Source organism: Plectropomus leopardus, chromosome 6 (assembly GCF_008729295.1).
Source record: "Plectropomus leopardus isolate mb chromosome 6, YSFRI_Pleo_2.0, whole genome shotgun sequence".
Lineage (NCBI taxonomy): Eukaryota > Metazoa > Chordata > Actinopteri > Perciformes > Serranidae > Plectropomus > Plectropomus leopardus.
The window spans coordinates 7,490,985-7,515,706 of record NC_056468.1 but is presented as its reverse complement, the minus strand read 5'-3'; the positions used below and the strand labels follow the sequence as shown (position 1 = coordinate 7,515,706).

Here is a 24,722-nt window from a genome sequence, read left to right as displayed (position 1 = left end):
CCTGTGCAACACTTTCGTTGCCATAAAGGGATATTAAAAGCTGAAGCTGGGGCAGAAAGTGGTGAGGAAACAGATCCTCCCGTCTGACAATGGTCTCTTTAAAAGCCAGGCCACCCCTTTAAAAACAAGACCTCAGAGTGTCTGACCCCAGATTGGGAAGCACTTTACCAAAAAACAGACCTTCACTTTGCCACACAATGAAACTGTCTTAATCAAGCAGTGTAATAGCTGCTGGGGGCCCCTCGCCTGTGTCGGGGCCCTTGTTCCGAGAGGCTAATGGGCGGGGACCTGTTTGTGTGCCTTTTTTGAAATCCTCCGCGGTCCCTGCTGTGATGCGTACTGCAGAAGTAGGCTGGGGGCGCACACACGCTGCAGCGCCACACACACACATCATTTCCAGTGGAGATTGGCACAGAGACGCAGCGCCACGACCACTCCGGCATGTCTGTGTGCTACGGACTGCTGAAACTTGTGCGCACAGCGAGGCGGATAGATTCATCCAGCTCGTCCCAGATAGTGGAATAAATTCACGCTTTCTTTTCTCTTTTTTCTTCCCTTTTTTCTCCTCCTCCTCCTCCTCCTCCTCCTCCTCCCCTGGTTTCGTGTTACAAAGCCTTGGGAGGGAGTTGCGCGGAGAGCCAGTTCCTCTGTGTAGAAACTGAATGACAGGATCATATGGCTTGATTTGCCTTATAGTCCGAGCATTTAAAAAAAAAAGAACAGAGGAAATAGGAAAAGAGAAGAGAGAGGAACGGCGGACATGTGAAATTGATGAGGATGTGGAATAATTCATAACTCCAATTCAAAAACCAAATCCGAGATAACGGAGAAAGAGGAGACGCGGGGAGAAAAAGGATACTGGATCTGTCGTCAGAGAGAGACGCGTTGCCTGCGATCATCAGCACCATCACCGTAATAATAAGGTAAGTTTGGAGCCGTTATTTGTCGTAATGGTGGGTGCAGTGGTGCTGTGAGGCGGCTGGATTAAAAGTAGACGAGGGGGAACAGAGGCAGAAGACATCCTGATCCGGAGTCTCCGGATCTCCAACTGTTGCCATGAAGCCAGCGTTTTCTTGGACGCCGTCGGATACAATGCGTTGTCTAAACAGATAGTGTACGTGTTGTACGTTGTAATTTTTGGGGCTCAACGTGATGCAACTTTATCTCCATTTCGCGCAGTGTAAACACAGCGCACTGCGGTCAGGAGCTGTTGGAAGGGAATCAACTCCGGGGTTTCACTGTATAGTCTGTGTATCTACAGCATGCACTGCTCCAGAATCAGTCAGACAGTTTAAACATACAAAAAAAGTACAATATCATACTTAGTTTTTACTGTTTGTGCCATGATTATCACAATGCACCACTTGATGAAAAAAAACCCACTTCATATTTTGTTATTTCCTGTAATATTTCTGTCTGAGGTGCTTTATAGTGAACTTTTAGGAGCCTTGTTTTGGCTTGGTAGTGTTCTGCATCTAACATGGCATCTGTATAATAATGCATTAATATTCTGAACTTACCTACAGACTTCTGTTGACGCCCTGAAGATAGACTTTTAGACTTAATAGAGACAAACCCTCACTCAGATGCATTATTTTAGAGTTCTACAGCATTTTACTGCAAACATTTGTTAGATTTCAATAGTTCATTTTCACGTTGTTATTATAGATGACAGCCCTCTTCCACTTCCAATGCCACCAAAGCACAAGTCTCTCTTGAACCGCTGCCGCTATTTCCTGCTTGCTCAGCTGACACTCAAAAAATTAAGCTCTTATGTGACAATAATCCACTGACTTGACTTTGGAGTGCTTTCCCCCCTCTTTTTTGCCATAATGAAGTAAGTATTAGCTCCAGTTGAGTGATTGTTGTAATTACTGAGGAGGAGGAGTGGAAGGGCAGGCGTCCACACTGGACAGTGAGTGAAGATTTTTGTAAAAAGGTGGTGGTTTAGGAGGAGGAGGAGTGGGGGGTCTGCCTACTTTTTTTTTTTTTTACAAGCTGTTTGGTGCCATTGCCAGTTAACTCACAGACAGCACAGGGGGAGTTTGGCTCTTCAGAATAGACTGTAAAGGTTGTGGGTGAAGTTGAGTCGTGTTATAGTCATGTGGGTTGGAGGATGACTTAATACGAGCATGATTGTGCTTGAGGATCCACTTTGATATGTGTGCAATTTCCACATAAAGTTTGCAGAAGGATTTCTTTTTCATAAGGCGTAGTTTCATTGTGTTTGTGTGTGTCACCGTGTCATTTGCAAAGATTAATGAAAGTAATATACCGGTCCAATTCGGCGGCGGCATTGAGCCGAGAGTTGACATTTGCAGTGAGGAGGTATGTAGCAGAGGATAATCCCGCCAAAATTCACTTTACTCACCTTTTAATTTGTGAAATTAAGTTCACAGACCTTTAAGAATAGACATAATCCTTGATATAAATATACAGAGAAGATTAGACATGAGGGAAGCAGGTCACAATGAGATTTATTTTTTTTTTGAAACCCAGTTTGGTTGAAGCATTTGTCCTGACATCTGCATTATTCCCAGTCAGAAAAAAAGAAGCCATGAAAATCCAGTTTTATCCAGGGCAGTTGCAACAAAGACACACACACGCATACACACACTCTGCAGCCCTCTGGCCCCAGATGTTAATGCCTCCATTGAGAGAGCCACAGGACTCCTGCCGACTCGATCTCTTCATTGTCGGACAGACAATGGACTCCACATCCTGACGGCCAGCCTCCTTCCCATCTTCCCTCACACACTTCTCATGCTCCTCACACACACACACAATTATACTGCACACAGTCTTGCAGACAAAGGACCACATGCAACATACGTACATGCAGTCAGGCATGTTTTACAGTCGGGTTGTGGCATACACGTGTGCAGCTTCACACATACTAAACAGCTTCACTTATATTACATGTGGAATTTCTTTAACTTTTATGTTATTTACAGCACATGTGTGTATTTATGTGCGCTTATGTCCCCCTGTGGGTGTTGTATTGGACATATGTTCCTGCTGCGGTCCACCTCAGGGCCACCACAGGGCTGCACAAAAAGCGATTTCGTAAAAGAGCAATTAGACAGTTAATTTCTCTATTAAGCAATTAATTATTTAGTCTAAAAATGTAAGAACATAAAGAAAAATAGGTATCACATTTTTTAAGAGCGCAAGATGACGTCTTTCAATGTTTTGTGTTGTTTGACTCACAGTCTTAAAGGAGCAGTGTGGAGGATTTAATGTCGTCTAGCGAAAGAATTGCAGATTGCAACCAGCTGAAACTTCTCCCGTGCACCAAACGTGAAGTCCCGGTTAGAATTCCTTCAGTGTTCATTGTTCTTGATGCTTGTACCAGGAGCTGGATTATCTGCAGAGGTATCCCCCTCTTTAAAACACACGGACCTGGTGAATAAAACTGCTGAAAACATCGAATGAGAATGAAGCAGTTACATGTTAAAGTTTTTCTCCAGTGCTATTTGGCTGATAGCGAGGGCCACAAGCCCAGAATCTGCTCACGCGTGCTCACCTTTTTTTTCTAACAAATTAAGATTCAGATGCTCAGGAGGTTTTTATCAGGAGCAAAGTATCTACAGGGGTCTCCTTCTCTCCAAAGCAAACAAACCCGGTGATTAAAATCAGTACAAACCCTAAAAATGCAGTTTCACGTTAAAAATTCTCCAATTTTGTTCGACTTGTTGGTGACAGGCCACCAGCCCAGTGCCTGCTAATGTTTGCTCACCTTTATTCTCTGATAACTTGAGATCTAGCATTCTGGAGGTTTTTACCAGGAGCTGAATTATCTGCAAAGGTCTTTTCCTCCCCAAAACAAACAGACCGGGTGATTTAAATAAATGAAGCAGTTTTACCTTAAAAATCTGTGTTTTTCCAAAGCTGTTGAGCTTGTCACGGAGGGACTGCTAACTAGAGTGGGCGACAGGAAAACATTAATCACCCTATCTAGAGCCAGTGTTTACTTTGTCCTATGTAGTCCCTATGTAGATATAAACAATTCATTCTAAGGTAACAAAAACAAAATTCTTATTTTGATGTGATTATACACTAAAGAAAATATTATATGAATTTTCTGCGAATACGTCCTCCTAAATCCTGCACACTGGACCTTTAAACCTAAAAAGCTGCAAATCTTTACACACAGAGAAGCTGTAAAAAGACATTTTCTGATATTTTTGTTCTGATTAATTAGTTTTCAGGCTAGTTGCTGACTCATTTCTTGATTAACCAACCAATCACAACGTCATTATCTGTGTCAGTCTGTGAGTTTGCCCTTTTCTGCCTGCAAATATGTGACAAAAACTGTGTTTTGACACCAAAGGGCAAACATTGCATCATAGCCGTTAACAACGTCACAGCACCAGATGTCTCCTGTCTGCTCAGTGTGTGTGTGTTTGTGTGTTTACTTGTCATCTCTGTGTCACAAGCATCACATCAATGCAACGGATACTGAAGCCCACATGGGAAGCAGCTGAATGCGCAGTAAACTCCCGTGATAACGCGATGATTTCTGATAATATAACACAAAAGCTTTGCATACAGGAACACACACACAGACCATTCAGGCTGCGTTCACGTCGGCTATGGTGTTGCGGGAGCTTATGGATGTGAATGCTCCAACGATAATGTATTTCTGATGGTGGGAGAGGCTTTTATTTTTTCTTTCACATCCTCCGCTGAGCAACAGTTGATGTGCCAGCTTCCCACAGTGGCCCTTTTTTTCATTTTCATCAAAACATCCTTTTCATTCCTCCAACGATTTAATTCCTTCTCTATCTGCCTTTCTTTTCTTTTAAAACTCTTTTTCAGAAGCAGATTTGCTTTTGTTTTTGCTGTTTTAAACTGCTCTGTGTTTCCTGCTGAGCTGAAGGGAGTTCACATCTCCGGCCGTGCCCTCTGTGTTCTGATGCTGCATGAACAGAAACGCCCCGACTCATGTTTTTGATGCTTCACAGTGTGTGTGTGTGTTTGTGTTGAACAGAGATATGGTTCATAGCAGGCCAGATGCAAGGTCTGGAGAGCAGAAGCAGATGGGTCGTGTGTGTGTATGTGTGCTGGAGGGGAACAGCGGGAGGTGGAGCTGGACTGGACAGGCTGATGTTTAGAGAAGAAGGAAGGGAAAAGGCTTGTTTACAAGACCATCATGGTAAATGGGCTCTGGCAGGGTGCAGGGTCAAAGTGATATAAACCTTGTGTTTTTATGCTTTCTGTGTGTATACGTGCATGCATTTTTATTGTTATTACTTCATTATCAAGAACCATCTTAACTGAGGAGACCTAGCTCTGTGTGTGTGTGTGTGTGTGTGTGTGTGTGTGTGTGTGTGTGTGTGTGCGTGCGTGCGTGTGCATTGAGAGAAGGTGTGATGTGTGCACAGCTGTGCACTTAAAATGGCACAGGGACATCAGAACATGAAGTCTTGCTCACTAAATCACACTTGCACACACTCAGACTCAGAATTTGTACATTTTAGCATCTCATTGGCACATTGATCATGTCGTGTCATGTGTTAATACCATAATCAAAGCTGATGAGACAACTCGTGGCTTCGTTTCAGGATTTTAGTTTTTTATCAAAGTTAAGACCAAAAACAATGAATGTTGTTGCTTCCTGTAACCAGGATGTTTCTTCTCATCCTTCCTTATTTTTCTCTGCCTTTCCTGCAGAGGATGAATGTGTCGGAAGGCCCTTTTTTTTGTTGTTGGTTGTTGCATTGACCTTTCCACTATGTGCAATTTCGAAATATGTCACCTCTAGGAGAACATCACCCTGTACCTCTTTTCGCCCTAAAGCAATCTTTCTTTGTGCTGTAAATCAATACAAGAGGAAATCTGCAGTGGCCAATGTAGCTTAACACACTGCAGTTTTTTAAAACAGCAAATTAAGACACACTTTCACCAGTTTGACAGCACATGCAGGGCATGGAGAAATGCACTGCGAATTGAAAAACACAAGCAAATAGAGAAATGCTGCAAGTTGCACACAACACGAAAAAAGTAAGTGATAACCCATTAGAAGTTTTTCGGGTAAAATAAAGGCCGATTTATAGTTGTGTATAGGTTCTATGCAGACACGCCATAGGCTGCACAAGTGGCGTTTCTGCAGTTGCGTTGTGCTGGACATGTTTTTCACACAACTACAACCTCAGTTATTAGCATAAGCCTTTGACATTTCCTGTTGCATAAATTAGCCTACAGGCTAGTGGACATTTCCTCTACTGAAATGAAGCAAGGATTAATCACAGACTTAAAATACTATTTTGTGGGGGCTGTATTGTCTTCACAAGTTATTGCTTCTTATCTTTGAAATAAAAATACCTCAAATAAAAGCTTTGCTGCTTCCACTGAGGGATATTATCAAAAGGGAGGTCTGCGTCACAGCAACATAAAGGCTATTTACATTTATGCACGTCAGGCCATGCCATAGGCATGGCGTTGATTCAATGCAGAACTAGAAACCCCGCTTAAAAACTTATGAACATGTCCCATTGGCTGAAGCTGACCACCTGTCAGTGATGTTAGAAAGTGAGCTGGTAGTTTTTGTTTAAGATTTAACGATCTGATGCCATGATTCTGACATTAGTGGAGATGTTAGCTACACAACTAGCATTCCCAGTTTCACACTACATCCGACATGTAACGCAAACTACTTTTGCTTACCTGTATAGAAATTGTCCTAATGGAGTTCATTCTTCAGAATTTTGTGCCAAGGAAAGGATCCTTCTGGAGCTGTCTCAGCACCACCTGCAGCTTAGGCTGTTTTACTTTGTTTTAATTTTATTTTTTATTGTTTTTGCAGCTGTGCGTTGCACACCCATTTTTTGTGTGTTTTGCTTTGTGGGACAATAGTGTGAGCAGCTAACTCAATAATCAAGCTTTTTTTTTAGTATGGAAAAATAGCCTTTAATTTGTCACTTTTCTAGTGTGAACAGACGATGTGCTGCATGTTTTGAACTGTGACGCAGCTTCTGACTTGCACTGTTTCTGTATCGGACTGTGTTTTCTGTTGTGAAATTTCCCAAGTTGCATGTGCTATAGCATTCATTCAGTGATGATGTAGTGTCATAGTGTTGATGTATTTTTCATTTGGTCATGTTTCCTTTGTCTGCTGTGCCTTGAGCTCCTTCAGCTCCTCTTGGCTTATTTGTTTACAGGAATGTTCCTAGTGTCTCAAAGTTGATGCAGCAGTTATTTATTGATGTTAAAATGCTACAGAAGGTATTTTTAATATAGAATGCAAACTGTGCATTGACCGAAACACATGCACACGCATCACGCTGTACAACCTCCAGCCCCTTCTTCAGTGGCTTTAAGGCCTGTTGAGAAGTTTCCATCAGGCAGTGAAGATGGATCCAGAGGGTTTTGGCAGTGGCTGTGATTGCAGTTGTTCCAAGACGAGAAGCTTTTGCTCCTCTGCAACTTAGCCCCTCCCTTTAAGCTCTTTCTCTCTCTGTCTCGATCTCTGTCTATCTCTCCCACTCATGTACACATATTTTTTCCCTCTTCCTCTCTCTCACCCGTTTCGGCTCAATTCGAGTAGCATAATGAGGTCATTTTTGCATTGCCAAAGTGTAAGCACTACCACTTATGTAGCTCAACTTTAATTGAACAGACAAGTGCATATTCAGCCCATTGAATGAAAACTATGCTCGCATAGAGGGAAATATAAAATCCTTTTGGTGGCTCTAATACTAGTGCCAGTACCCTGAATCCCTCGGAAGCAGCCCTTATGGATCTCTCTCACACAAATCAATGCTGTTAAATTAAATGAGGTCGTATTGGCATTATTGTCAAAAATTAACGTTATTGCCAAAAAGGCAATACTCTGAGAATATAGAACACAAGGCAGTAATAAATATTTGTCACCCTCTATGAATGATGCAACCTCCCTTTGGGGCAATCAATAAATAAATAAGCCCTGAGGGAGAAAAAGTGTTTCCAGGAAAGTCAGGCTGTTGGAAAATCCAATATGGCGCATACTGACGTTTCTGGAGGCAAGTCTGTCGAGCAAGTACGGCTGGGTGCTCCAAATCTTTTTATTCTTGCAATGTGGAAGCTGTGTTTATCAAAGCGTTTCGCTGCGACCTCTAATTTCCCCCCTGTCGGGCTGATCAATGCAATTTTAAAAAATGTCAGACGCAGTGGTGAGAGGCATCAGCCCAATCTAATCACTGTTGTCTGAAACAAATGAAGGAGCAGATGGAGAGTAACCCAAAGCTCCTGCCATGACATAAAGGTCTGTGCTTTGCCTCAGCACAACAAACTCTCTATCTGCCTTTATGTGACTCTGGAGGTCTCTAGAAGAAGCTTGGTGGAGCTGCTCTGGGTGGCTCGGCTCTGCATTATTTATGAGCTGTAGAATGGAGGTGGAGGAGAGACCTGACCTGCTTGTTTGTTACCAGCTGACCAGTATTGGCCATCTGCTGCCCGCCAGCCTCGTGCTCTCTCTCTATCTCCCTGTCTATCTCCATGTTGCTCTGCTCTCTGTTTGTGCATCTATCAATAACTGGATTTCCATCCAAGTTTTGATGTAAAATAGGACACACAGAGCTAGAGGTTAAATGGATTTTTGCTTACTTGTGATTGAGCGGGGTTCAGTAAAAACAATGTCATAAAAACTGATGACAGCTCAGTATTTCAATAAATATTTTGAGAAAGCGAGAAGCTTTGAAAAGTTTCTGGAGTTTAATGTCTTTCCTCCCTAAATCAGTCATGGAAATAGAATTTGATTTAATCCCTTGTTTTCAGTTGCTTGATTTTCAAATTGATTTTAAAAAATGCAGTTCAGTGCAGTGCAATTCAGTATCAATAATTATAACATTTTGGTTAAAAAAAAAAACAAAACATGTTTCCATTACTGGAAAAAGCAGTCTTCTTGAACTTTAAGCTGTCCCTGGACTATGGGCAATAACAAACTTTGATTTCTTTTTTCTCTGAAATACCCATGTACCATACCCAGGTTTTTGCATGCAAGTATATGCAGCGCAGGAGTAATTTTTCATGAGTTCTTTTTGTCCTCTGCAACAGTTTATGACAAGGGTGGATAATTGAGAGCGGATCGGATCATGTTGATGAGCAGCTGCTGCAAGTGAATGCAAACTTTTAGACCCAGTTTCACAGTCAATGTGCCTGACATTCTGCTGCTCCATCTGTGCCCAGAGTACGCTCTGTGCTCTAAGTGTGTGGTGTAATGAATACCTGAATGGTATATGTATTTCAACAGCACTCCTAATGAACGTTTTAGCTCCAAAAATAGAAAATCGGAAGCTGGGGAGAGGAGACATTATTCTAAGATAAGCTAACCACCAGCTGCTGGCTCCAGCTACCAATTTAGTGCACAGACATCAATCTTTCTTCAATCTGAAGAGGCGAATTTCCATGATTGTTGAAATACTCCTTTAATGAGTTGTCACTACAGCAATATCATTTCTCCCTGCTAAATCATTAAGCTTCATATTATGGTATGTACAGTATACATCAGTGGGCCCATTCATCCATGTACAGCACCAAGCCATGTTTTTATGTTTTTATTTTTATTTTTTTTTACACCTTCTGAGTCAAAAACAGACTCGGAGAGAAATCTTCATCATATTTGATGCTAGTAATTTCCTCTCCAGATAGCAGCTGGACTGTTTCATCCTGTTTCCTGGGTCTGCCATGCCTGGCCTTGGTTGAAATTGCAAATCTGGATTGAGAAGAGATGTTAATATGCTCGGCCAAAAACCTTGTCAGCGAGCCAACTGTGTTTCGGGGGCACCGTGTAAGGTATTTAGTATGTTTTCTGAGGGCCCCCGACACGCCTGTTCGTCAGCTGCTTGTTGTTTTGTTTGTCCCGACTCAGCAGATGTTTTCTGGCTCAGTCGTCCGCACTGTGTTTTGTGTACAGAGGACTGCCGGAATTGTTCTCTTTTTTGTTATTCTGGTTTTGGTGACACGTCAGGGCTGTTTGGACCCAGTGTGAATGCAGCGGTTCCTATTGTTTAACGTGAGTGGTAGCATTACTGTGTGTGTGTGTGTGTGTGTGTGTGTGTACTTTGCATAGAGTATACGCTTATGTATATTCAGCTCTTGCATCCTGTTGTTTTTATGCATTGTTTACTGGAAAATTTGTGTAAATGTGTATGAGCTACCAGTAAAAGATAACAATAAAAAAAGTGAGTCATAAAGTGGATATCTGAGATTGTGTGTGTTAATGTCTGTGAATAATGATGCAGATTCAGTGGACAGTTGGGGGTGGTGTAGAGGAAAATAGGCCCCAACCCTCCTCTTCCCCTGTGCTAACCAGAGCATGGGAGTTTGTTTTTATGACGGCCTTTTTTTTGGCATTGTTCTGGTCCGATAAAGCTCACCCTCCCTACCGTGGGACTGGCCGTTAGTGGGCAGGAAGTGCCGGGAGCGCGCAGCATGAACACACACATACACATGCACACACATACTGTACTGCAGACTCCAACACACAGAGCCCCTCCCAAGCTATCGCCCCACACTCACACATAAAGTTTTGAAAGGACAATAAAAAGTTGCCCTGCGGCTCCCAGGCTGGTAAGCTGCAGCTTATTCAGGAAGGAGCTGCGGCCGGGGCTAATGGCCTCTCTCCAGGGCAGGCACTACAGAGGGGCCCATGCAGGCTTATCTGCAGCAGGAGGGCCCCTACATGACTGCTTTCTTTGAGCTCAGCAGAGTTAGCGTGTGGGAGTAGCTTAGCTCTTCGTATAGCTGCTGGGAGACTGAGAGCTACCTTTGCTCATGTTGTGCTGTGTTTGTCTGGCGTGATCTTGGCCTTTAGGAAAATCAGAGTTAGTCGTTAGCCCCCTCCTGAATGAAAACATAAATGTTTACCCAGTGTAGCACCTCTAATTGGAAATTCAAAGTTAACTCAGCGTTGCACTTCCTAATGAAAACCTGGCCCATCAGGTCTTAGGAAGTCAGTGCTACCCTTTATTGTTGAAAAATCAATGCTAGAACAGTGTGGCTTTTACTTCTAAGAAAGTATTTCTTTCTAGTACCATGGGGCACTTTTGGCAAGTGTGAAGAGGATGGCCGACATTGTGTTAGATGTAGAGCCAGCATGGTTTGTAGAAATCGTTTGAAAGTGCGATGAAGAGGAGCTAGGTGCTGTGCCCCCTGACTAATCAGATTTTGCCTCATGGATAGTATGGTATAAGGACTCCAGCATGATCTGAGCCCATGAGTCACTGCTCCTTTTCTTCATCTTTAGTGAGACAGAAACTGAGACGGTGTTTACAGCAGCTGCTAACTCTGCTGCAGCGGGGTAACCTGTCACTATTACTGCTGCCTCGTCTGAAAGACTTGTTAAACACTACCTTTTTTGCCTTGAATGAAAAAATAAATACAGGCTGCAGAGCATCATACCTAAACATCCTGAACCTGCTGTTTGTTTATGTTGACGACTCCACCTCCCCACCTACTCATCTGCTTTGCATACTGCCCACGATAGATGTGATGAGATATACTGCAGACAACTAGAGAACCACATACAGTAAATACTCGGTGTAAATGGGGAGATGAGACTGACATAGCGGGATATTTGATCCTGATAGGAACAATATCTTTATATATAGTGCTGCAAGGATGCCCTTTATTTGTCTACACCTGTTGGTAAACCTGGGTATCGCTACCTTTATAGTATCGACTGAAATAAACAAGTACCAAGTGTGTTTTTGCTTGCAGCCAATCTATTTTGGTTTAATATGATGTGTGACATGGTGGATTTGATGGAGTTGGCAGTTCAGTATACAGAGATGTCACCAAAATGTTCAAAAGTATGGCTATACGATGTGGCACTCCAATCACATGATGGGTATTGAATGAAGTAAAAAAAAAAAAAGTAAAATGATTAAATTGAAATACTTTGTTTGTATTGGTAACATTTTAAGGGTACTAGTACTGGTAGTGGTATTACATTCTTTAAACAAATAGAAGCCCTACCTGGTGGAGACAGTGCTGTAATGTCACTGTTTTGATGGCTTCATGGTAAAAAGCAATGTCAACTGATTTCCTTTACCTACACCTCAAGCATCCCACATTCACAGTGGGAGCTGCCCAGTACAACCACAGTCTTCAACTGGTAGCGATGGAGCAGGTTTACAGAAAAACTGTTTTTGCTGGTCTTCTTAAACTGCAACTAATTGTTTGTTTTTTTCATTTTAGACCCTTGCATTAATGTAGACTTAAAGGTTGTGAGTTCTGCTGTTTAATTTTCTTAAAGGATTGCATTCATTTTTAAATGAATAAAAAGTCTATCGATAAAAATGATCAATGTGCATGCAACTTGTCAGTTCTAGCAGTCTGTGAAAGTTGAGCATAGTGCCAGCCTGTCAACTAGTGGTACGATTAATGGTAAAAAATGAAGTGCTTAAGGGTTCCAGTTCCAGTTTTGTGAGTCAGAAGTCAGTTACAGCATATGCATATAGCCCCCATACCTGCCCGGTACATAGATTTCTGTGGTGTCAGTGTGGTGATATCACTGAATGAAATCCAGTGCTTAACTATAAATATATATATCTTGTATCTGCGTCTTGTTAATCCCTTGCGCCAAGTTTAAATCCAGCTTTTTGATTCTTTTTTTCTGCGGGTCTGCTCTTACATTCTTTTATCAAAACATTACTACTAGCTTAGCACAAATCTTGCTCTGGTTTGCACCTTATTGGCCTCACTCCGGGTCCAGCACTAGGATCTCCTTTGAGCCCAGCTGGATCAGCAGCTGCAGCTAAAATAGTGCTGTTGTTGAGGTGTTGGTCTGGCTTGTGTGTTGTGGAGGGGGGTGAAAGAGAGAAACAGAGTCTGTTTATGCCCCATCACCCGCCCCTATCCTGCTCCAGACTCACCTTTGACCTGCGGCTGGCTGCACTCCCCCCTCTCACGCTGCTCTTTTCCAGTCCACTGCTCTCTGCATGATGTCTGAGTGTCTGAAGAGAGAGAGAGAGAAAGAAAAAAAAGAAAGAAAGGTGCTCAATGGGATGAAGCCACAGTAATATGACAGAAAAGAGATAAAAGAGGAGAAAGACAGGGATTGGGAAGAATACAAGGGCTGGCAAGAAGGGGAAAAATATAAAAGAGTATAAGAGTTGCCAGGTTTGGTCCACTCCTAGAGAGAGAGACAGAGATTGGAAAGCGAAAAAGAAGCCAGCCTGGCCAGACAACAGCCCTGAGAAACCAAGATAAGAGCGGACCAGCAGTCAACAATTACGCCATCAATTTCCAACCTTCACCTTCTTCTCTCACTCTCTCATTCAATCTTTCTCATCTTCTGCTTCTTGGTACTCTCTCTTATTCTGTTTTCTCCCCTGTAGTCCCCACTGCTGTGCTCCTACTGTGTATTTTTGTTATAGTACTGTCTATGTGCAGCCTGTTACACACACACACACACACACACACACACACATACACACACACACACACACACATTCATGTACTGTATTTCGCACTTGGCACATTGATGCTTTCCAGGCATAAATTAGGTACTTGTACTTTACTTTAGTTTTATCATTTCATGCCACTTTATACTTCTATTTACATCAAGAGAGAAATGAATGTATTAATAGTAGTCCACTAATGTACAGGTTTCAGGTTAAGCTTTTATAAATCATGTTTCGCAAAAAAAATTATCTATTCAGTGTTGGAGCTATCCCATGACACAAGGTTTTGAAAGGAGCCATTCTGCATAAGGAGTACTTTTACCTTTGACAGAATTCTTACAGCTCTCAGTTCAAGTCAGATCAGTCTCGCCCTGATACAGGCTCGCCTCCCTCTATTCGTCTGGGGGTTTGGGTTTCGTTTCTCCCCTCCAGTCTGACTGGTCGCTCGGTGTATGCCATTGGTGGGGATCCGCTTGCGGTCTGCTGCTTTCAGTCCAAACCCCACATAACTTTTCCTGATGTTGGTAAGTGCTTCGTAGAAAAGTCTTGTTTCAGCAGAAGGTGCCATGGAGTCGGAAAAAAAGAAGAATATACCAACAAGTAGCAAGGATTTGAGGTGCTACTGGCTGCTGCGTCTACATGCGCTGCCGTCGTCATAGCAACCACTGCTGGCTCATGATTGCGTGGGATATGCACGAATTTTGGTGCATTACTTTTCGTAGGAAAAGGTACGAGCGGTGCATGAAGTCATCCTGAAGTCAGTTAACTGAAACCTCACGTTTCTTTCAGTTAAACTTAAAAGTACAGTTTTTGAGATTTAAGAGCAAGGGTTATGGCAACCAACTTTTTCAGAGTATGCATGGCATGTGGATATTGCATGTAGAAAAACATGCGTATACTCCTTTCTGTGATTTCTTCAGTTTATCTGAAAAATTCAAGAAGATACACAGTTTTCAGTAAACAGAGATAATTGTTGCTCTCTATTTTTACTTTAGAATGGATCTAAATACTTTTCTCTCTCTCTCACTCACACACACACACACACACACACACACACACACATTTATGTTGTCAGAATAATATGGAAGTTCCACATGCATTCTCTCAAGCACACACACTCACCTGTACTCACACTGTTCACACATTGCTTGCCAAATGTACACACTTACACTCACACGTTGTCTCTATCTTCTCCCAGCTCTCTTAACACACACACACACACACACTGGTGGCATATGGAACAGTTTATCTCACAGTGTTATTTTTTTTCATACCTATTAGGCAAAGTCTTTTTTTAGGAACACCAGGGAGGAGAGAAAGGCAAACTCTTTATTATGATTTTTTCGCCTGAGGTTAGACCAGCCGCGGAGAACAGACACACACAAAAAAGGCACACACACACACTCTCAAACTCTGAGCCCCCCTGTGCTTCTACGCGTCAAAAAATCAATAACACGTCTCTTTTAAAAAAGCCTGAAAACTAATGGAAAGAGACAGTGAGGGAGTGAGAGAGGGATGCTGATGAACCCCACCAACCCACACACACGTACACACACTTACTCTCTTTCCGTCATGCTCACTTTCTGTGCTGATTGTGCTTTTTTTCTTCTGTCCATCAGAAAATAGATAGATAGATAGATAGATAGATAGATAGATAGATAGATAGGAAAGGGAGAAGTAGTATAGTAAAGTAGAAAAAGCAAGAGGAGTCGTGTCAAATTGAAGTGACTGAGTAAAATCGCCTTCCCTTTTTAAAATTCATTGACCATCCTCCATCCCTCCACCCCCTCCATCCCTCCATCCATCCTGTCCTCTCATATCTCTGCGGCTGAACAGCTCTGATTTGTGTACCAGGATTAAATTCTTCAAATTTGTCTTTCACTCCCTGTGGAAGAGGGCCGTGCTTTTTTAATTAATTGATTTTGAAATTAAGTTAGCTGCTCTATGTGTGTGTGAGTGCACATGGGTGTGTGTCTGTGTGGTGGACACGGTGTGTGTGTGTGTGTGTGTGGTTGTGGCGTAGTGTGTCTTTTTCTCTTTCCCCAACGTTTAGCTGGGTAGCTGAGGGGTGGGGTTGTGTGTTTTGCTGATTGTGTGACTGTGTTCATATATACAGTAACTGTGCCTGGAAGCTGCGGTAAGGGATTGATGCTGAATCTGAAGTGTAACAATGAGAATTTGTGGATTTAGGGGGGGTGGTTATGTTCCGATTTATTTTAATTTCATTACTTTTTGTGTGGATAGTGAGCTTTAGAAGTTCTGGTTTTGTTACCTTTGGACAGACTTTGGCTAGCTGTTTCACCCTTTTTCCACCTTATGCTAAGCTAAGCTGGCTGCTGATGTTTTCATCTTGCTCTCGGTAAGAAAGCAAACAAGTATACTTCCCAAAATATCAAACTATCCATTTAAGCATCATGTGTCAAAGGCAAGAGAGGAAGTTCATGCACTTGATTTTTGTGTATATCAAGCCCTCAGGAGCAGCGTCAGGCATTAAAGCCAATTTAACATAATGTCCAAAGATGGATTAATAACTCATATGTCCATCATGTGATGTCAGGAGGCCCAAAAAACTTAATTCTAACTTATATTAAGGGAGAGACATTTGTGCATCAGTAGATACATTTTTTTGAGCATTACAACCCAAAATGACTGATTTCACTATTCGAAATAGATCTATTCGGTCCGATAACAAGGTTTCCTAGATTAACTTTTCCATGGCAATTTCCACGATTTAAACATCTGACACCACGTTTTGGTGTCGTACTCTGGGCACAGACGGAGCAGCAGTGCGTCAGGTGCAGTGAAAGTGAAACTTATCAGGTTCTTAACTGATTAGAAAAGTTTGCTCTTTGCAGCATCCATCAATCTAATTAGCTTTGACTGCATCGACAGATCAATTATCCAACCCGCTAATTAAAGTCCTCAAACTGCTGCTGAGGGAAAAAGAACTCAAGATGAGTTCCGCCTGCACTGCAAAAATGTCCAGATTTATTGAGAGGACACAGAATGATAATCACATACACAGGATTTTAAAAAAAGAGAAAAAAAAGAAAAGAAGAAACGGGAAGTTTGCATGAAATTTTAAATTTAATTTACATTGTTTTGGTTTCGTGCACCAGTACACATTTTCAATAGGTATGGACGGGGCCCCACCTACAACGCTGTATCCAGTTGTCTTTATACATCGATGGTGTGTGTGCTAAAAGGGGGAAGCATTAGCAGGGGGTTTACTAAGGAGGCCTGAAAGGGAAATTGTCTTGTTATATCAGTGCTCAAAATTAAAGTCTTGGCCAATAGCTTAATGATAAAAACAACAGTAGGTTATAGTCTGATACATCCTGGCTTTATGGTCAGACATGGACATATTAAGGCCACAGCTCCTAGAACTTTTTGAGTAGTGTGATTTAAGATTAAAAAAAATCATGAATTAATAACATTTATTTTTTCATGCTGTTATACCAATGTTCTTTTTCCAAATGAAAATTGTTTTAAACTGTTTGTGTCTTACTGTTTCAATTATGTAAGCCAATGTGACATTTACACACCAATATGCTTTTAGGGCTTGAAAAACTCTATAAAGGTTGATTTAAATTGTTACCTTACAAAACATCAACCTCATAATGACACACCAACACATTTTTGTTGAATACCTACAACGGCTGCAGTTAGTGCTGCAGGATTATTGCTGTTGTGAGCTTGACAAACATTGCTGAGCTGCTGTGATAAATGGTAATCAAAGCCAACATAAAAAAAGGCTTTACTTAGTATAATTACATGCTTCTGCACCTTTTCACCAAACCTCCTCACCTGTGTGGCTCTGTGTTTCTCCACCACCAAACCAGCCAGCTCAATCTTGTAGCTCCTCCAGTAGTGTTTTTAAACTTCAGCTGCTAGAAATGTATTGTAAATAAAGATGTAATGTTCCTAATGCAATTCTTCTTAATGAAGCTTTGTTAAAGTTTTTTATAAAATGTATCCAGTCAATGCTCCAAAAAGTGTAGCCAATGTTTTAAAAATTCAGCAGAAAACGTATTTGCTGACATGTAACTATGTAACTGTAGAAGTCAAAGTAAACACTTTATGGTGTAAGGCTGAAGGCAGTTATTTTATTTATTTATTTTGATTTATTAATTTTTTTTCGTAGTGGCCAAACAGTGGAATTACAGTTGACAGGTCTGTCACATGATGTCCTGTGGCCCAAAAAGACTTTTCTCATTGACTTACATGGCGAAAGAGACATCTGTAAATTAGTGGATAAACTTTTTTTGAGTGTCACAATCAAATCCAATTACAATCGGGATTTAATCAATTTGCTCCAATAACATTTGGAAAATTTAGAAAAGTTGCACAGTGTATCCTCATTTAAATTAGTGAAGAAGTGGTGCCGGATCATACAAATAATTTTATACACCTCAGTTGAACTATAGTGACTTAGTGTGCAACTTTATCAGGAATGAACAAGGCCCTGTGGCCAAAGCTGTATTCAGTTTTCTTTATATATCCATGCATGAATCTCTTCATCCCAAGTGCAAGTTTGCATTTCCTAGGATAGTAAAGACATAACCTGCCCTACTTTGTCCCTGCTCTGCCTTTGATTGTGCTCATTGCTAACAGAGAACCCAAGTAATGAGTCATAAAACCAGGAAATGAGTTAGCATCTCAGCACTTCCGGTTCCTTTGTTTCAAGGTCAACGGGTTTTTTGAATGGGTTTTTGGTTAGAATCCTTAAATTAGCTCTGTGGTTAACACAAGCTAAGGAGACTTTCACCTTTTGTTCTGTGACATAAAGTAGGTCACTAAATACCCTACTTGCAAACATTGAGGCTTTTTATGTTTCTTAAAAGACGTTTGCTAACAAGTGCCTAAATGAGACTACAAAACAGCGGCAAACTCGGATTTACAGCCTTGTAGTGGTGGTGTCACGTCCCTAGCGTAGTTTGTTTTAGCCTAGCAATAGATTTATACTTCCGGAGTTTGCATTTCAGCTTAAAAACTCCTAAAGTGGTGTTCATTTGTGAAGATTTTCTCACTGAACGAACCGTGTAAGTATCATAAATGTTTGTTTACCACAGAGATTTTTTTCTGCAATAATGCAAGATCCAATACAAAAAAAACATGGACCTTTTGACGAGGAAACCAGGGCGATTTTAGCTTCCAGGTTGGCCGACAGAAAAAAGTCATCCCTGGGGCACTCAGTTCTTACCCTAACCAAAAACAATCTCACTCCTCATGCCTAAACATAACCTATCAAACCAACGAAGGCATCAAGTAGTAGCCAATCAGAGGGACAGCAGGGCGGGTCATGCCGTTACCATACTAAAGAAGCTGATCTGCATCCCCATCATATTGACTGAAAGTCTGTAATACAACATCATAGGTGGACAAGTCTTAAATGTGAGGTTTGTGCCATGTACATTTAAGCACATGCATGTGTTCGCACTTCTTCATCATTTTCCAGCAGTGTGAGGGGCTGAGCTGCCACTGTGCCCTGCGTGTGTGTGTGTTAGTTTTTTCTTTCGCAGCTGCATAGACACTCGCTTTGTTCTACAGAGCTGCTGCGTTGTTGAACGTCTCCTGTATTATGTAGTGCACAAAACCATCCTTTCGCCATCACAGCATGCTGCCTCAGCGCTTGTGGCGTATGAGAGTTGTGTCGCTCATCAGTGGGCCGTTGTGTGCGTCACAGCGCTGATGCTAAATGTGCTGCATGCTGTCAGGCCTGCGTCCCCTGTCGCAGTGTGTCTCTGTCTGTTTTTAAGTGTGTATCTGTTTCTTTGTGTGTGTGTGTGTGTGTGTGTGTGTTGTGTGTGCTGTGTGTGTGTATGTGTGTGTGTATGCGTCTCTGAGTCTGCGTGGCTGTTTCTTTGTGTCTGCATCTTTGCGGGTAACCTGTGTGCATCTTTATTTCTTTGTGTCTGAATGTGTGTGTGTGTGTGTGTGTGTGTGTGTGTGTGTGTGTGTGAATGCATGTGCGCGTGTGTGAGTGAGGGTGCGCCTTTGTCTAAGTGCTTTGTGTCTGTATCTCCTTCAGTCTTATTAATTATATATGTCTGCTTCTTCTGTGTGTGTGTGTGTGTGTGTGCGCGTGTGTGTGTGTATGTTAGCGTGTGCACACATTACTGCAGCTGTATGACAGACAGAGCTCCTGCTAGACTTTATTAACAACATTTACTAGAAACTCTGCTGGGTTTGTCTAAGCTGGGAGATTAAGATGTGCGCACACAACACACGCACAGACACACACTGACAAGACTGACTCACAAAGGCACCAGGGGTTTGGGGAAAGAGGGGGAGTGTGTGTATGTGTGTCCGTGTCTGTCTGTCTGTGTGTCTGTGTGTGTGGGCGAGCTTTGCAAAATCAACAAACACATGCGCTGTAGCATTCCGACACATTCATACACATTGCATTCTCACATATTCCTGTCCTGTCATACATACTGCGTCACACCTCCCACATGCACACAAACACACACACACACACACACACACACACACACACACACACACACACACACACACACACACTTTTGAAACCCTGTCCAACATACACACACACACATATACAATTAGTATGAAAGCATCGAATGTTTGTTGTTATGATTTATGTGTGTCTCATCTCACTTGAACAGCAGTACTCAGTTGATTCCTTACACACATACACACACACACACACACACACCATCACCAACACCTGAGAAAGTGCACCAGGGTGTCGTAACCAAACTATGAAGACATCAATGTGTATCTCTGTCATGGTGAGTGTATGTGTGTGTGTCTCCCTGGTGCAGTGGCAGCAGCAGGAGTGGGTCTATTGACTTATTGGTTCTAGCAGAGGGAACGTGGGATTGGTCAATTCCTCATCATTCATTTAAATGGAGGGACTGCTCATGTGGACACTATTCAGACCTAGAGGGGAGAAAGACAGAGAGAAACAACTGCAACGAGTTAAAGGAATAGTTCAACATTTTGGTTACTAAATGAATAAATAATTCTTTCTTGCTGAGAGTGATATGAATAAACAGACATTTTTCTCATCTTTGAAATTCTAGTAAAACGGAAGTTGGAGCGTCTTTAGCTTCTGTACTGTCATGTGTTTCTCAGTGAAAGGGAATATTTGACCTGTGTACTGCAACAATAGAGATTTAAGTTAAATCCTTTGCATTTCATTGGACTGCTAAAATGTGGGCGTGGTTACAGTTTAACAAAGCTATAGCAGACTGCTGGCGTAGAGTCATCCATCTGCTCGACACAAACTTCCCTCACCGTTAATTTAAGAGGACATAAAAGGATTAATGAATTAATTAATTAGATGGATGGATGAATGAATTGGACTTCAGCCACATTGTTTCAGAAATTAAAACAAATGTTTGATTGTTAAAAAGTGGGAGTCCCTGGTCCAGAGTACTACTTTCCTTAAGCGAATTCATTTTTACGAGTACTTTGGGGAAATGAAGATACACTTCTGTACCATGCTGTTGCTAGTAAGATAGCTATTTGCAGCTAAAAGTTGCAAATTAATTGATAGGTGAATGCTTTTTTGCATTTTTCGTTCTTTCTTTGTATATATTGTTAAATAGTTAATATTCTAAAAGAGTTACAAAGGCCTTTTTCATTTAATCTCGCCTTGCTACAGTACTTGAGTCTAGACGTGGTTAGCTGAAATTAGCATAAAGCCTGGGAGCAGGGGGAGAAATAGCTAGTTTGGCTAAAGTTAAAATATGATTTTTATTTCCTCTAAAGGTCGCTGATTTATAATGTTGCATCTCATTGTTTCAGCCCCTAGAGAAACATATTTTTTTCTTCTGCTTTCAGATGTTATGCTAAGCTAGGCTAAACACAGCTCAGCTCCAGCTGTGTTCTTAACAATCTTTTCAAATTTCTTGTCTCTGGGAAAGAAGCAAATAAGCATATTCTCCAACTATTAAACTCGTCCTTTATAGTAATATTTAAAACACATAATTCTCCACAAAACTAAAAACAATTGCTGTGTTCTCATTCATAAGAGTCAGGCCAGCTTCATGTTCTGTGCAGCAATATTTAAGTGGTGTCAATCTCTTCATCTCGTGTTTGGAAGAAAGCTAAAAAGTGTATTTCCCAAAATGTCGCATTTATTCCCTCAAAGAAAAGTGACTGAATAGAGACAGAGACACAGTGTCAGGCAGCTAAATAGACTAGAAAAGGGGGAAACAAGAAGGCAGAGAGGCAGACCAACAGTCACAAAAAAGAGAGAAAGTCAGAAAGAGCCAGACAGAGCTGAGAAAAAGAGAAAATGAAGGCTGAAATAAATAAAAGAAAAGAAAAGACTCATATAGAGCGAATGGGAGTTGGAGAAGTGTCTGAGATGATGAAAGAGAATCAAAAAAGTGAGATAGACTGATGCAGACAAGAATAGGAAAGCGGCAAATACTGCAGATAAAAAAAAGACACAGGCAGGGAGCGTGATTGTTGTCGTCAGCAGCTCTCTGACTTCTGCTCATTGACCACAGGCCTCCTCTGCACTTCATTTATTGTCAGACTTTATTTGATTTCTTTGTACCGCTGTCATTTTCCCCCCTTCTTGTTTGCCACCCAGACACCCTGCCGCTTTTGTTTTTCCATTGCAGCAACAAAATGGCCTAGTTCTTTCCTCTAACCTTGACTTAAAGGGCCAGGGAACATGCTTTCACTCTTTCAGGAGCCTTTCTGGAGTGGTGCTTTTGAGTCATCAGTCTGTATTGACTGAAGAGCTGTTGTTGGTGTTTTTTTTTAAAGTTTTACCTATTTATTTCAGGGACTTTTACTTTTTAAATTAGCGGGTTTTGAAACATTGCTTCACTTGAGTGTCTCAGTTTGTGTTCTAATTTCAAGGTAATCAATAGATGTGTCTTGAATCTGACAAATCCTCTTTCAACACATAAATACGTATTTGCATGCTGCCAGTCTGTCTAAACAGCCAGCCAACCACTGGGTTTGGTTCTGGGCAGATGTGGCTTTAATTTACCAGACCGAAGACATTTTTTCCATCTCAAAATTGACTGCTGAGCTTTTGATTCAAGGGCTGACAGCATGTGTCAGCCACCAGTGAGCTTCGCATTTATTCAGAGGCAGGTTTGTTTATGCTGATATTATTCAAAATGGTCCGCAATTAGTGACAGTTGATGGAAAGTAGAAAAAGCTTCCCAGTGACAAAGCTGCATGTGATGACAGTCTGAATGAATAAATTAGGGGTTCTAAAAGCTGATCTTTATGTTTTGGTTTTGAATGATATCAAGCAGATTTTATTGAGTCTCCATCTGTGATTGTGATGTGTAGGTGAAGTAATGATTCCTCTCCTCAGCTTCTGGGCTGTCAGCCTGTAAAAGCCTGTAGTGAAACTCGCCCTTAAGGAGCTGCTAACCCACCTTAAAGAATTGCGTTTGTACGGTTTTTATTGGATGTCACATGATTGTGCAAAAAGCAGCTTCGGAGAGTTTTCCACCCTGACAAGAATGAAGTACGCAGAGAGCTCCGAATCCAAGTAGTTCTTTTGAAATTTAACAGTCGGATTTCTAAATCCTGAATATCTGGCTAAAACGCTCACAATCTGCAGCTTCACTCCAAAGATATCAACTTTTAAAAATCCAAATCATACTCCATTCCCCCTCTCTAACAGCCCTTCTTTCCCTACTTGAAAGAGGAAATTTTATCCTCACAACATTACAAGGCGAGCATTCTAACCATATCGAGCGGCCTGCAACTGCATTTAACAGGTAGCATTACACTTTAACATGGTTTCTCGCTGCCCATTACCACACCATTGATTCCAGTTAGGTTTACATTGGAAATGGATAGAGAGTAAGTGAGCTGGTTTGAGTGGAGAGTTTCACATCGTCTCCACCGGTTCTGACTGTTTGAAGCACATCAAGGAATTGGCTGCAGGCCTGCCGTGATCTCATGATGAGGTGATATAATCCTTGTTGGTCATGGTGTCTGGGCTGTTTACCATTTAGTGAGCTGAAGAACAGAGAGATGAATGCAAATGCCTGGCATCTAGTCATTTCTATTTTTTGAATAACCATTTACTTTACATCTTTGTATACATGTAAGAATACATACAAACACATGTGACTATAGTACATAGTCTTCTTCAAGAGCATGAGGATGAAGAGTTGTGGACCACCACGATTAAAACATCTAATGTCACGTTACGATTTTTTAATATATTAATTTTTTGAGCTGGAATGTTTTGTTAGGAGCATTGTTGGGATACATACACCATTTTGTTATTGATTCACAACACAGTGGGAGCACAGAGTGTACTCTGGGCACAAACGGTGCAGCAGAATGCCAGGAGAAATTTAGCTGTTCATTGTGCTGGGTCTTCAAGTCGGCAGCAGTTGCTTCTGTCATCCATCAGTCTGATCAGCTCTGACCAGATTGACAAACTCCTCAAACTGCTGCTGAGGGCGAAAATGTCATGCTGATTTGTGCCTGCACTGCATTCAAAGACCCGCAAAAACATCCAAATTTACCCCTTTGAAAACTGAGCAACTGACTTGATTTCTTTTAAAACATTGGAAGAAGGCATCTAGCATTAAAAGAAGAAATTACCCAAAAATTACCAAAAAAAATAGTAAATAATACAAGAAAATTACCTGAAAATTAGTTTAAAAAAAAAACATATAAAAGAAAGTTAAAAAAAAAACCAAAACATTGAAATGACCTTTGAAAAGTGTTAGGAAATGAGAATAATTTTGTAACAAAATTGAAAATGTGTAATTATGATTATTATAAACCTAGTTTTTCCCTAGCTTTTCCCTTTATTCCTAGACATTTTTGCCTAACTTTCTTTTTTTTTACATTCTAAATCTTCTTATTTCTTGCAATTAGTGGAACATTTTTTACCAAGTTGCTCAATGCTTTTTTCCAACGTTTTTTAAAAGAAATTGCACCAATTTGCTCAGGGTTCAAAGGTTTAAATACTTGTGAAAGGTTTCTGAAAGCAGCACAAGAAAACTGATGTCGCTCCAGGTCTCAGAGGGTAAAGTAGGGATACCGAATGATAAAAAAGGGACACACCCCCGCCACACTTAGATTCTAATTTTGTGGTAAGCAGTGGGGGATGCACCAGAAAATGACCCCACACTGCAGAAACTGGGTATTAGGGATGTCCCACGGCTTCAGAGGTTTAAACTGTATAACTCATCCCAACAACCCAGTGTACTCAAGCCCAGCTGGCAACGTTTGTGTTTGTACCCTCACTGTCTTTGCCATCTCTCCACTCCGCAGCATCCAAAAGAAGCACAAAATACCATAAAACAGCTTCGTTGAGGTGGAAAAAGAAATTGCTTTTTAACCAAATGTTAAATGCAGCCT

At 41.4% G+C, this 24,722-nt stretch overlaps 1 protein-coding gene across 1 annotated transcript in view; it reads left to right on the top strand.

Annotated features, from left to right (window-relative positions):
* Window positions 1–635: 635 nt before the first annotated feature.
* The window catches only part of sema4c (sema domain, immunoglobulin domain (Ig), transmembrane domain (TM) and short cytoplasmic domain, (semaphorin) 4C), a 173,784-nt gene continuing 149,697 nt past the window's right edge, over window positions 636–24,722 (top strand). Inside the window, exon 1 of the mRNA XM_042489017.1 lies at window positions 636–923. The gene's annotated coding sequence lies outside the window, so the exon portion shown is untranslated. The remainder of the gene's footprint in view (window positions 924–24,722) is intronic.